The following is an 11820-nucleotide window of genomic DNA, read 5'->3' on the forward strand; positions in this document are numbered from 1 at the left end:
AGTCTTCACTGGGTCTAAATCAATCACTCAGATGGTTAAAATTATTCTAAATCTGATTTACCCACATACCAAATGGGGGCTAACCCAGAACAGCCACCAGGGCAGAACTTCAGTGTCGGTGGGATTTGGATTTACAACTTGCGTTGGTTCATTTCCAAACTTGAAATTGACATTCAAGTGTGTTTTCACTTGAAATTAAGAGAAGGAATGGAATTAAAACCGTGGATGGGAAACACAGTAGAGTGAATACAGAGTGCCACAGGGTGACCTTGGTACAAGTATCAATGTACAATGTTAATCCAGAGTGATCTGCAGTTAAGTCCAAGTGGTGCAAAACCAGATCAACGGAGAGCATAATCATGATGAGTGTCATGATGTGCTGCCCCTGGTTTGCTCCTTAGCTGAGGATCAAGAAGAAAAGTTGACTTTCATTTCCACTGCATTGTTTGCCCTGTGCTTTATTTAGATTTTTATAGGAGCTCATCTAAACCGTGATGGCTACACTTTTTAAAGCGCTGTCTCTAAATCCTCCTTGTTTTTTTCCAGAAAAAATGAGATGACACTCAAGACAGAGGACAACTGAGAGTCTCACAGAGTGTCTCTGAGATTCTTTCCACATACTTCCCTTTTGGAAGTATTTTTTCTTTCACTTTTCCTTAATGAAAAGAAAAAAATCAGCTAGATGTAAGATGCATTTTTCTGTTTCTTGAACTTTGAAACAGATAGCACTTGCTATTTTTGGAGCTAGGATGATAAGACAGGAACACCTGAGGTCTGATCTGGCCTGGCAGTTCCTCTTTTCTAGGATGAAAACAAACATCTGGTTCATGGCATCTGAAGAGCAAACTTCCACACTGAGTTTCTTTCTTTAAGGGAACGTAGAAAAGATCCAACACTAAAGTTACCTAAAATCACAACTGTTTCTGAAAATAATAAAGTGATGGATATTTGATTGCTTACATTTAAGAAAAGAAAAAAAAAAAAAAAAAGAAGAAAAGAAACTAATTTCTAATGGATTTAATACTTACCAAACTTCATTAAAAATTAAGACACTTCACAAGTAGGCATGAAAACAGTACATTATTCCTTATCTGTGACATAACTTCAGAATACATCCATAGGAGTACCTGTTCAGCAGCCTGTGGCAAATGAAAGAGACAAAGGAAAACATTGCACTGGGAGTCATTAATTGAATTAATTAACCTAGTGACATTGTCATAAGAAGAATTTATCTGGCAACCAGCAGGAGCAGATCTCCAATCATTTCACCATGGCTTCTTCCACAGATTAACAGTCACGCAAGCCCCTGGCAGCTGGCTGTTAACATTGCAAATTATCAGAAATTAATTAGCCAAATGCTGTGCACCCATGTGGATATTTTTGTTTTTAAGTAAAGATTATGAAGCCAATAGCTCATTTGATGATATATTGAGAGAAAACAGCATTGCTTAAACAAATAGGTTGCAGCGTGGCTTTCTAATGGGAGGAAGAAAAAAAAGTAGGGGGGGAATTTACAGCAAACTGTAGTAACAAAGGCCAAACACTTGTAAACAGGAATTAAACAATCAACTCTGAAAATAGGGACATACACAAATTAATTCAGAAAGGTCTATTTTTTTTTTTTGAGAATAAAAATAATTCCATTTGCATACTTTTCAGACTAGTTAAGGTTGCTGCTTCAATCTGTGAAGCTGGGATTCAGATATTCAGAAGTACTTCTGCAAGATAGCTTTGTTCATCTAGATAGTAATCACTGTATCACACATGAAAAAGAGAATTTTAAGGAAACTGAAAAAGCAACACGAAGCTTAGCCTTATTATTTTCTGCAGCCTCTTGTCAGAGTAACAGGGAATGTAATCATAGCACTTTGGAAAGACTCCTTTTCATACTACAGTGCTTCTTAGGGGTAGTCAAGGACTTGTGTAAAATAAAGTCTTAATCTCCATATGATTTAAATAAAAGAAAAATAGATTCATTCTCACTAATTGGTTTCAACTATCCTCTTTAAAATCCCTTTTACTTCCACCTGACAGTGTTTTATTTGTACATTTTGTATTTCAATGGTCTTGGACAACTCCAGAAAGGAGTTTTTAAACAGTCAAAACTGATACTTCATAATCAATTAGGAAGTGTAATGCATTTATATTTAACAACCTACAATAATCCATGGTTTTGGAGGAGTGGGGTTTATAGAATGCAAGCAACAACAAATTTTAGCCCACGAATGCACAGATTCATCTGGACAGAGAACTGCTGTGAGGTTAAAAGAGGGTAAGGGGGAAAGAGAAAAAGAGAAAAGAAAGATTAGAGCGGCAACTAACATTGAGCATGTATGGAAACACAGAGGGCCAGCTGGGACGCTGCTGACACTCAGTACTGAGGCTCTGAGAAGGTGATCCCAGATTTGAAATAATATCTTCTAAGGGACCCCAAGGGGTTGGCCAGGTTATCATTCCAAGCTAATGTGATATTCTTCCCGTTGGGAGCTGCAGGCTCAGTCTCAGGTTTCTAGTCCCTGGGGGAAGATGAGACTGTCGAGGGTCTTCCTGGGGACAAATCACCCCTGTGAGCTGGGAAGGGGCCTCCTGCTGTGGGACCGGATATGGAGATGTCCAAGAACAGCCAGGAGGTGCAAGGAGAAAGAACAGATGATGCTCTCCTCTCCCTCAGCCAAAGCAAAAATATCCCAAAACTAAAGAGCCCTGGCCCTACCTGGGCCAGACTATGCCCCCCGCAAGACTTAAAAGAGCAACTAGGGCACATCACAGACACAAAACACTCATTTAGGCTTGGCTTAAACTTATAGGAAACATCCCAAAACTAAGGAGCCCTGGCCCTACCTGTGCCAGCCTATACCCCCTCCCAAGACTCAAAAGAGCAACTAGGGCACATCACAGACTCAAAACGCTCATTTAGGCTTGGCTTAAACTTATAGGAAATAACCACTTACGGGAAACTGGAGGTTTCCAGTGTTTCATTCTCAGTGGGAACACATTCATTCTCAAAGTCCACATCACAGAAACTCCTCCAAACCAGGGTCGGTACCAGTGCCTATCCAAAAAAAAAATAGGGATGCTTGAAACAATCCATTGTCAAAGCAGGCAGCTGCCAAAAATAACCACTTACGGGAAACTGGAGGTTTCCAGTGTTTCATTCTCAGTGGGAACACATTCATTCTCAAAGTCCACATCACAGAAACTCCTCCAAACCAGGGTCGGTACCAGTGCCTATCCAAAAAAAAAATAGGGATGCTTGAAACAATCCATTGTCAAAGCAGGCAGCTGCCAACTTTGCTTATTCCCTATTTGCCCAGCTACCTGGCAGGTTACTTCCACACCAGGTATGGAGCTAGGAAACGTGCCTGTGCCCAGGCTGCTGAAAAGTCCTGCGTGGAAAACATGAATCCTGAAGTTTTCAGACATCAACAGCTTCCAGTGCTACTAAAGCAGTCTTAAAAGACAGTTATTTTCTAGCATATCCCCATGCTCCTGCTAGAGGATGTAGAGTTACTTGTTAACATGTGTACTGTTTTAATTTTAAACAGCTGCTTCTCTTCCTAATGCTTGACAGGAGGCTTAGGGGATAAATACTGCAGAAGCAAAATAAGAACCAGCTTCTTGAAAGCTGATACCTTAGCAAGGCTCAGTTTCTTGCTTCCTTTATCACAGCACGAATCTTACTGTTGCATGGCACAAAGCATCAACTCAGGGGCTTACAATTAAGCTTCTAACTCCACATTTGTGCAACAAAAAAGCAAATAACTTGATTTTTTGAATGTTAATTTCTCTCTGCCTGGATGTAGAAACCTGAACTTTACATCTTTATATCTATAATTATACCTTTATGATTTCCTACCTATAAGCTGTTGCCTGCTTAACTCCAGTGAGAAAGAATAAGGTCTTGGGAAAAGGCTACAGAAAATAAGACAGCTGAATAGAAAAACAGACACTAGAACCTGAGCACTTAATTATAGAATCATTTTCTTAGGACCTGAAAATTTCTACTGTAAGACTCTTCAATTTTTTACTACTGACTACCATAAGCATTAAATTAATCAAGAGCCAACCTGCCTAAACTCTTCAGATAATTTTTACTGTTATATCTTATGGTGCTTGAATTCTTATAGACCCCTTTCAAGCATTTCTCTTAGAGGACTGTCATAATGTTAAACTACATAAACTTATAAATCAGTTTTTAAATAAAGCTATCAAATATCATTTAAAAAGAGAACACCATTGCAGAAACAAGCTGTAGCTGAACTCAGAATAAACTTGTTGGACATTTCCAATTATGAAGCACCTCAGGAGGACTGAAAAGTGCACTCTATAAGCATGTGTACAAGGATTTACAATATTTTTGTGCAACAGTCTGTGTGCACAGATGCTCGGGCAAAGCAGCAGTGGAAGAAGGCTGCATTTCATCCTGAGAATAATTTTAGAAACCCTGTGAAAAAAATGTGTATCGTATCCTGAGGATGGTACTGAACCAGAAGTAAAAAGAACAACTCTCCTGCAAGAGGAGGCTTTTTCCTTCGGTCTATGAAACTCCTGGTTTTATATTTTTCAGTATTCTTGTGCCAGAACCGTCTTGTGTGAGTACTTACAAGTAGAAGCAATCTTCTGCACGTATGATGTGCTGCCATATAAAGTTACACGGGTGTCTAATTTCTTTTGTGGTTGTTGTCAAAAGCCCTGGTGCATGCGTGTGTACGTGTGTTTGTCCCTACATTACAAAAGCATTTGTGCTTTGTGTGAAGAGTCTCGTGCTTCTTCAACTTCTCATGTCCAAAGAGAAATACTGTTCCCAAAGGCTTTCGCTGTGAAAAGACTGCAGGAACACTTTTTGTATAAGTTTTACTGTGCCCAGATGACAATAGCCTGTATTTTTTCTACATCAGAAAATCTTTTCATGTATTTTCCCTCCCCCTACCCATTATAAAACATATGTTCCTCACCGCAATGTAAAACAAAACATGGGAAAAGACAGCAGCTTTAACCAGAATTTTCAGGAAAACATGTTTTTTGTTTTCTTGCACTTTCCTGGGTGACTTGTCATGTCAAATAGTGTCAGTCACATCTGATTAGGTGACTTTATGACTCCAAGACATAAAGCTACATGACTGATGCACCTCGATGCAATGCACTGCAAGATGACTCACCCTCTGGGAAACTTAAAACAATGCACTTTTCAAAAAGCTTAACCCTTAATGCTCGGAGTCAAATTCCACTAGCATGCTTCCATCATGGTGATATGATAGAGGGTGACCATTGACTTAAAGGTGTAAAGAAGCAGCGTGGCTATTCAGAAAGTGAACTGATTTAGTAAAAGGTCTGAAGAATACGCTGGTGAGTTCTTGACTTGGTATTAATGTACCAGACAGTGGCTCAATACCCCTTATAAAAATTGTTTTCAGTAAATTACTTAATTTTTGATAAATTTAGAATATTTTGCTCAAGATTCATATGGAATAAATAGGACAAATCATTTATTTGTGTCATTTATCCGGCCTTCCAGTTTGCAAAATCACATGTACAGGTCATACATCGCATCTATACATTGAAGAATTAACAGCAGTGGTCCTATGCATCTGCAAAAATTGAGGCATTATAGCTGAAACAACAGTAGACAGTTCACCGAGTAAAAATCTACAGGTCATCATGGTTTTACCATAGAATTTTTTTCCTTAAATAAGATGTTTTAGTAAAATATTAATTGCAGGATGAAAAAGTTGGGGGGGAGGGAAGATTTCACATCAGGCATCTGCAAAAATTGAGGCATTACAGCTGAAACAACAGTAGACAGTTCACAGTAAAAATCTACAGGTCATCATGGTTTTACCATAGAATTTTTTTCCTTAAATAAGATGTTTTAGTAAAATATTAATTGCAGGATGAAAAAGTTGGGGGGGAGGGAAGATTTCACATTAATTGTCACCTATGATTATTTCTCCTTAAATGAGATGTTTTAGTAAAATATTAATTGCATGATGAAAAAATTGGGGTGGAGGGAGAGTTTCACATTAATTGTCACCTATGATTATTTCACCCTTTTATTTAAACTCTGTGATAAGACAGAGATGCTCTGAAGTCTGTTTTCTTGAGGAGAAACATTTTTCATGAGATATTGAACGTAATTTACTATTTATTTTAAGCAGGAAAAAAGACACACAAAGCAATATACACATCGTATTATTCATCACAGATTTCTGTTTTTTTTAACATAAGCTAGTCCAGATACCTACTTAGATATAATTTAGCAACACAGAAATAATTGTGCTGCATTAAAGTAATACAGGTGTTTTACCTGTAGACAGTAACACATTTCAACATTAGCTATTACCATATCATAAAGTAATATTATTTTCTTGCATTACATGATGATTAGATCTCAAAAAAAAAATCACGCTGTTTATCTGCACAATCTTCATTTTAGCTATTTTACCTATTTAAAAATCACCCACCAGTATAGAAAACGGAGCAGGTTGTAATGATATCATTTTGAGAATTTCATTAGCCATGTGTGGAAATATTAAACCATGTGGTGGCCAAACAAACAAGGAGGAAATACTGTAGCAGCAACAAAGGAGCTGCACTTTGCCTTAGAGCTCATGGTGAGCCATGGACACCATCCATCTCCCACTCTGGACCTTTCTGTGAACTTTGGGAGGTTGGACCTTTCTCTTGCCAAGAGCCAACTCCCTGGGAGAGTTAAATAACACAACACCCACTAAAGAGAGGCAGTAGTAAGAAGGAAGGTATCAGCCCAAAGCTAATCAGCATCAGTTTATCTACAACTTATGCTGTTAGACTAACTCAAAATGAAAAGTTTGTGTGCCAGTGGTTGATACAAAGTGTTTGTGTGTCTGTGATGTCTGTGATGACACCTTGATTAATAAAACAGACCCATAAAAACCTAAAATTACGTACATTAAATTAATTAAAAGCTGGTTAAATAATAGGTTTCCACATGTCTGTGATGTTTTATGGGTGACACCTTGATTAATAAAACAGACCAATAAAAACCTAAAATTACGTACATTAAATAGATTAAAAGCTGGTTAAATAATAGGTTTCCACATGTAATTATAAATAGGAATCATGTTTAACAGCTGTTTTGAGTGCAGGCCCTAAGGGTCTGTTCTCTGCTACTTAACATTTCTATCAGTGACTTGGGGAAAAAGACAAATATAAAAACATTACTGATAACAAATACAGACTGGGGGAATATTAACTAAAGAAGACTAGACCAATAATACAAAGTAAGCTGGATGGCTTGGTAAGTTATGCACAATAAGCAAATACATATTTCAGTAGAGCCAAATATAAAATCACAAACCTGGAAATGAAGCATTCAGGCCACAATAACAAGCTGAGGAATCTGTCCAGGGGAATGTCGACTTTGAAAAAAATCCGTGGAGTTGTGTCCTGCACAATAAAGTAACCAAAGGGGTCAGTGCAATATTGGGGTATAGAAGCAGCAAAATCTCAAGGAGCAGCAGGTTATGTTACCTTTTTTACCTGTTATTGGTACTACTGCTCCTGAAATCTGTGCACTGTTCTGGCATTTACAATTCAAAAATGATACTGGAGAATCCAAGAGTCCAGAGAAGAGACAGACAAATAAGTAAACGGCAGGAAAACATGCTTTGTGGTGAAAGACACTAAGAGTGCAATCTATGTAGTTCCTTTCAAAAAAGACCAAATGACTTGATCATAGCCCCTACACATTAGAAAAGGAAGAGAAATCTGACAGCTGATGCTGCTATATTTTAGACATAAGAAGCAGTAGCTGGATTTTGAAACTTGATAAATTCACATTAACTGCAAAGTTCAGATTTCACTCCAAAGTTGATCTGATAGAAGAACAAAGTAAGTGCAGAGAATCTGTAATTTTTTTTCTTTACTCTGCATCAATGGTTCTGTAACAATGATATTCTAGTCAAAGCACAAGTACTGACCTTGCAGCAACTATTTATAGGTGAGTCCCACTGCTTAGGTTATTCAGGAAGTTAAGTTAGATGACCACAGTCATCCCTATTGACCTTCAAATCCACAACATTAGCTGAAGATCGGACCCTAAGTCTGGAAGAAAAAAATAATGTTCACACTCAAGATAGCAAGAACACTCTAACAACCACCTTTAGTGTGAATGTTATTGACCATGAACTCCAGTTTGTCCTTTGCAGCCGTGAGTTGGCTAAAAATCCTAAGCAAAAGACTGGCAGAACATTTTCACCTCTACATGAGCTGCACAAAAGGCTCAAGAACAATTGTTCCCAGTGGGAAGGGGGAAACTGGAACAAGGGAATCTTATGAACCTTGCATTATTGATTAGCTGCACTCAGCTAGGACAGTAGTAAATACTGATGGACTACTGGCTATCACTGCTAGTCAAGGTTGCCATGTGCACTGGTGTAGAAGAGACCAGAAGCGTATGACACTTCAGTGAAGAGAGGATAAGATTTATAAATCTGTTTGCTGAAAAGAAGTTGCATTCAGTTATTAAAATTCAATACCCCAGCATCTATCATCTGTATTAGTAAAACCTGTTATAGCCTTATGATATGTGAAAAGAAACATTGACTGATTCAACTCTTCTCTACTCCACTATACCACTCTCTTTTTTGCTTGTATTCTTAAAGTAGGAGTAGGAAGACTGAGACACTGTAAGCAGGCAGACTCCGATGCAATTGCAGCCTGAGTACAAGAAGACACTGCATGATAAATTCCCACCTGCATCAAACACTCTTATCTTCTTCCCATTTCTTGTGCCCTCTCCCACTCACCTGGAACTGAACACTTCCCCTTTGTTTTATCTTATCTTGAAAACAAGGAAATACCATGAGTTACATGTCAATATGACCTCTGTGAACTAGGAAAAAGCTGTCTAATGCGATGCCTTGTGGATCCATTAAACCAATTAAAGATGCATCTTGAATTCTAGAAGTGTTGGGAAAAGAAAATATGCTTTAGGCTGTGACTTTAATAAATGTAAAGAGACTAGAGATAAAGACTTGCTGTTCTGCTCAGAGATCCTGTGTAAGATGAACTTACATAGGAGTTTCTCCAAATTAGCTTTAAACTCTTTTTCCATTTATTGAATATTTTCACTTTATATATATTACATGGATTAAGTTGAAAACAGCATTTTAGCCAAGCTGAATGTTAACTGGGGAAATAGGAAGTAACTTCTAACAAAATGGTTAGGAATTTTTTTTTTCTATAGTTTAGGAATCAATGAAAGAATAAGCAAGATGAAACCTCCGTATTTATGGGATTTCCTTTGCATTATCAAATTTACAAATTCCTTGCTCTGTGGAAGACTGGAGACTGAGTTCCCAGGGATAGAGGTGAGACTAACTGGTCTGCAGTTACCAGGATCCTCCTTCTTGCCCTTTTTGAAGACTGGAGTGATTATCATTATCAAAAGACATATGATATAACAGAGGTACTTACAGTTTAGCTGAAAATCTTTTGTATTTTTTTAATTTCCACTTCACTGGTGAGGTCAAGAAGCCGCTTCTGTGTGGGCCTGTCTGACTGCAGAGAAGGTCTGTAGTCACTTCTTGGCTGCATCTGGAGATACCTGATCTTGGATGAAAAGAACTGGGGAACTTTTGTTAAATGCATTGCTGAGATGAAGTCTGAAGACCTGCCCTCAGGTGTGACAACAAGATGCTTCTGCAGATATCCCACAGAAATATAGATACATTAGATGACATTAAACTAGAATTGCATTTCACCAGCTTTGTTGTCAGTCCAGGGGAAAAACAGAACATTTGCTACCCTGAATTCAGAGGGACAGCACTAGTAAATTCACCACCTCATCCTGATGTGAGAGAGTGGATGATAGTTCTGTTTCTACAGCCAGCGTGCTGCAACAGCTAGTAAGGGAAAGAAATACTTTCTGCATGAAAGACAGCTGAGTGGATCTCATCTGCTTGTTAATGAACTCAGATCAACCTGTCACAAGCTACAATCACTGCTTCTGGTCCTGGACATCACTCCCAAATCTAGCTGGTTGTGTGTAAAATGGTGCCCATTTTAACGCAGCACCCTTTTACATCCAACCAGCTATAAAGCATCTATAATGACAGCATAGCTACGTCCCAAGCGTTGGCAGGAGCCATCCCTGTGCACTTCTGGCCTGGCTGGTTTGCATCCCACCTTAGTGCTATTTACTCACAGTCCTGCTGCGAGTGGTACCAGATGTGCACAGCCCAGTGGGCAGCCACTGGGTATTGCTCTGTTCACCTCTTCAGTGTGACAAGGGTGGATGTGAAAAGAAGTGAAATAGTAAGAAAATGCAGTGTACCAACAACAACAAACACAACAGGAGCTCTGGTAGCAAATGGCTGCTTTTTGGCATTGCACCTAACTCAGATATTTTCTCTGAACAGTAACAAGTCAATAAATCACAGTAAGCCAGTTGGAAGAGAAGTGTTTAACTAACTAAACCACTGAGCCTTATCTGCTAGCAGATAAGCGAGAACCAGATTAAGGAGATCACTAACTTTGAAGACAGGCAGCATGGATAGGAGGAGGAAAAATAGATGTCATGTTTTCTCTTTCTCTGGATTGACACAGCAGCAAGGACATAGAAGCAACAAATTTGAGACAAGCGTTTTACTAAAAATAAAGGATACTCAGCACGGATTCTCAATCAAATGCTCCATTCCTTACACTTTCACCAACACTTTCAAAGACCACCTAGTTTATGCCAGCTGTGTACCAAAAAAAAAAAAAAAAAAAGCCCACCTTAGTGCTATTTACTCACAGTCCTGATGCGAGTGTTACCAGATGTGCACAGCCCAGTGGGCAGCCACTGGTTACTGCTCTGTTCACCTCTTTGGTGTGACAAGGATGGATGTGAAAAGAAGTGAAACAGTAAGAAAATGCAGTGTACCAACAACAACAAACACAACAGGAGCTCTGGTAGCAAATGGCTGCTTTTTGGCATTGCACCCAACTCAGATATTTTCTCTGAACAGTAACAAGTCAATAAATCACAGTAAGCCAGTTGGAAGAGAAGTGTTTAACTAACTAAACCACTGAGCCTTATCTGCTAGCAGATAAGCGAGAACCAGATTAAGGAGATCACTAACTTTGAAGACAGGCAGCATGGATAGGAGGAGGAAAAATAGATGTCATGTTTTCTCTTTCTCTGGATTGACACAGCAGCAAGGACATAGAAGCAACAAATTTGAGACAAACGTTTTACTAAAAATAAAGGATACTCAGCACGGATTCTCAATCAAATGCTCCATTCCTTACACTTTCACCAACACTTTCAAAGACCACCTAGTTTGTGCCAGCTGTGTACCAAAAAAAAAAAAAAAAAAAAAAACAAGACAACAGCCAGTCCAAAACCCTGTGAGCCAGAAAGAATGAGTACATGACAGGACCTTCTGTATTCCCTCACTGTTTGAAGTTAAAATCCAACAAGGAAGACAACAGCCAGATAGCCAGTCCAAAACACTGTGGGCAAGAAAGAATGAGTACATGACAGGACCTCCTGTATTCCCTCACTGTTTGAAGTTAAAATCTATTTTTCAGGCTATGGAGATAGCTGTGAGTAATCACTGTTTCTCTCCTCTGAAACACATAGATTACCTTTTTAAAAACTGTATTCTATGAAGGATCATTGGTCTGGGAAAATATCTAAATGTTTCTATAACATCAGTGGAAACAAAGCAAGACTGTAATTATTCCGTATTACAACTCCTTATATATTCCAAAAATCTTTTAAAGTGGGAGGATACGTATCAGCATACATCTTAATAGGAAATTTTAGAAGAACATGAAACGCACTTAGATGCT

The 11820-nt window shown here is 38.5% G+C and overlaps 2 long non-coding RNA genes across 4 annotated transcripts in view; both read right to left on the reverse strand.

The window, feature by feature from the left end:
• The window catches only part of LOC106895721, a 45125-nt gene extending 44022 nt beyond the window's left edge, over positions 1-1103 (reverse strand). For all 3 annotated transcript variants that reach the window (XR_001413493.1, XR_001413492.1, XR_001413485.1), the window contains exon 1: positions 1029-1103. This is a non-coding gene — a long non-coding RNA (uncharacterized LOC106895721). The remainder of the gene's footprint in view (positions 1-1028) is intronic.
• A 6232-nt stretch (positions 1104-7335) lies between these two features.
• On the reverse strand, positions 7336-10567 carry LOC106895722. The gene is made up of 3 exons (XR_001413494.1): positions 9457-10567; positions 7959-8082; positions 7336-7425 (listed from the first exon to the last, which is right to left on the reverse strand). It is a non-coding gene; the product is annotated as an uncharacterized LOC106895722 (long non-coding RNA).
• Positions 10568-11820: the final 1253 nt, after the last annotated feature.

Source organism: Calidris pugnax, unplaced genomic scaffold (genome assembly GCF_001431845.1).
Source record: "Calidris pugnax isolate Ruff unplaced genomic scaffold, ASM143184v1 scaffold38, whole genome shotgun sequence".
NCBI classification, from domain to species: Eukaryota; Metazoa; Chordata; class Aves; order Charadriiformes; family Scolopacidae; genus Calidris; species Calidris pugnax.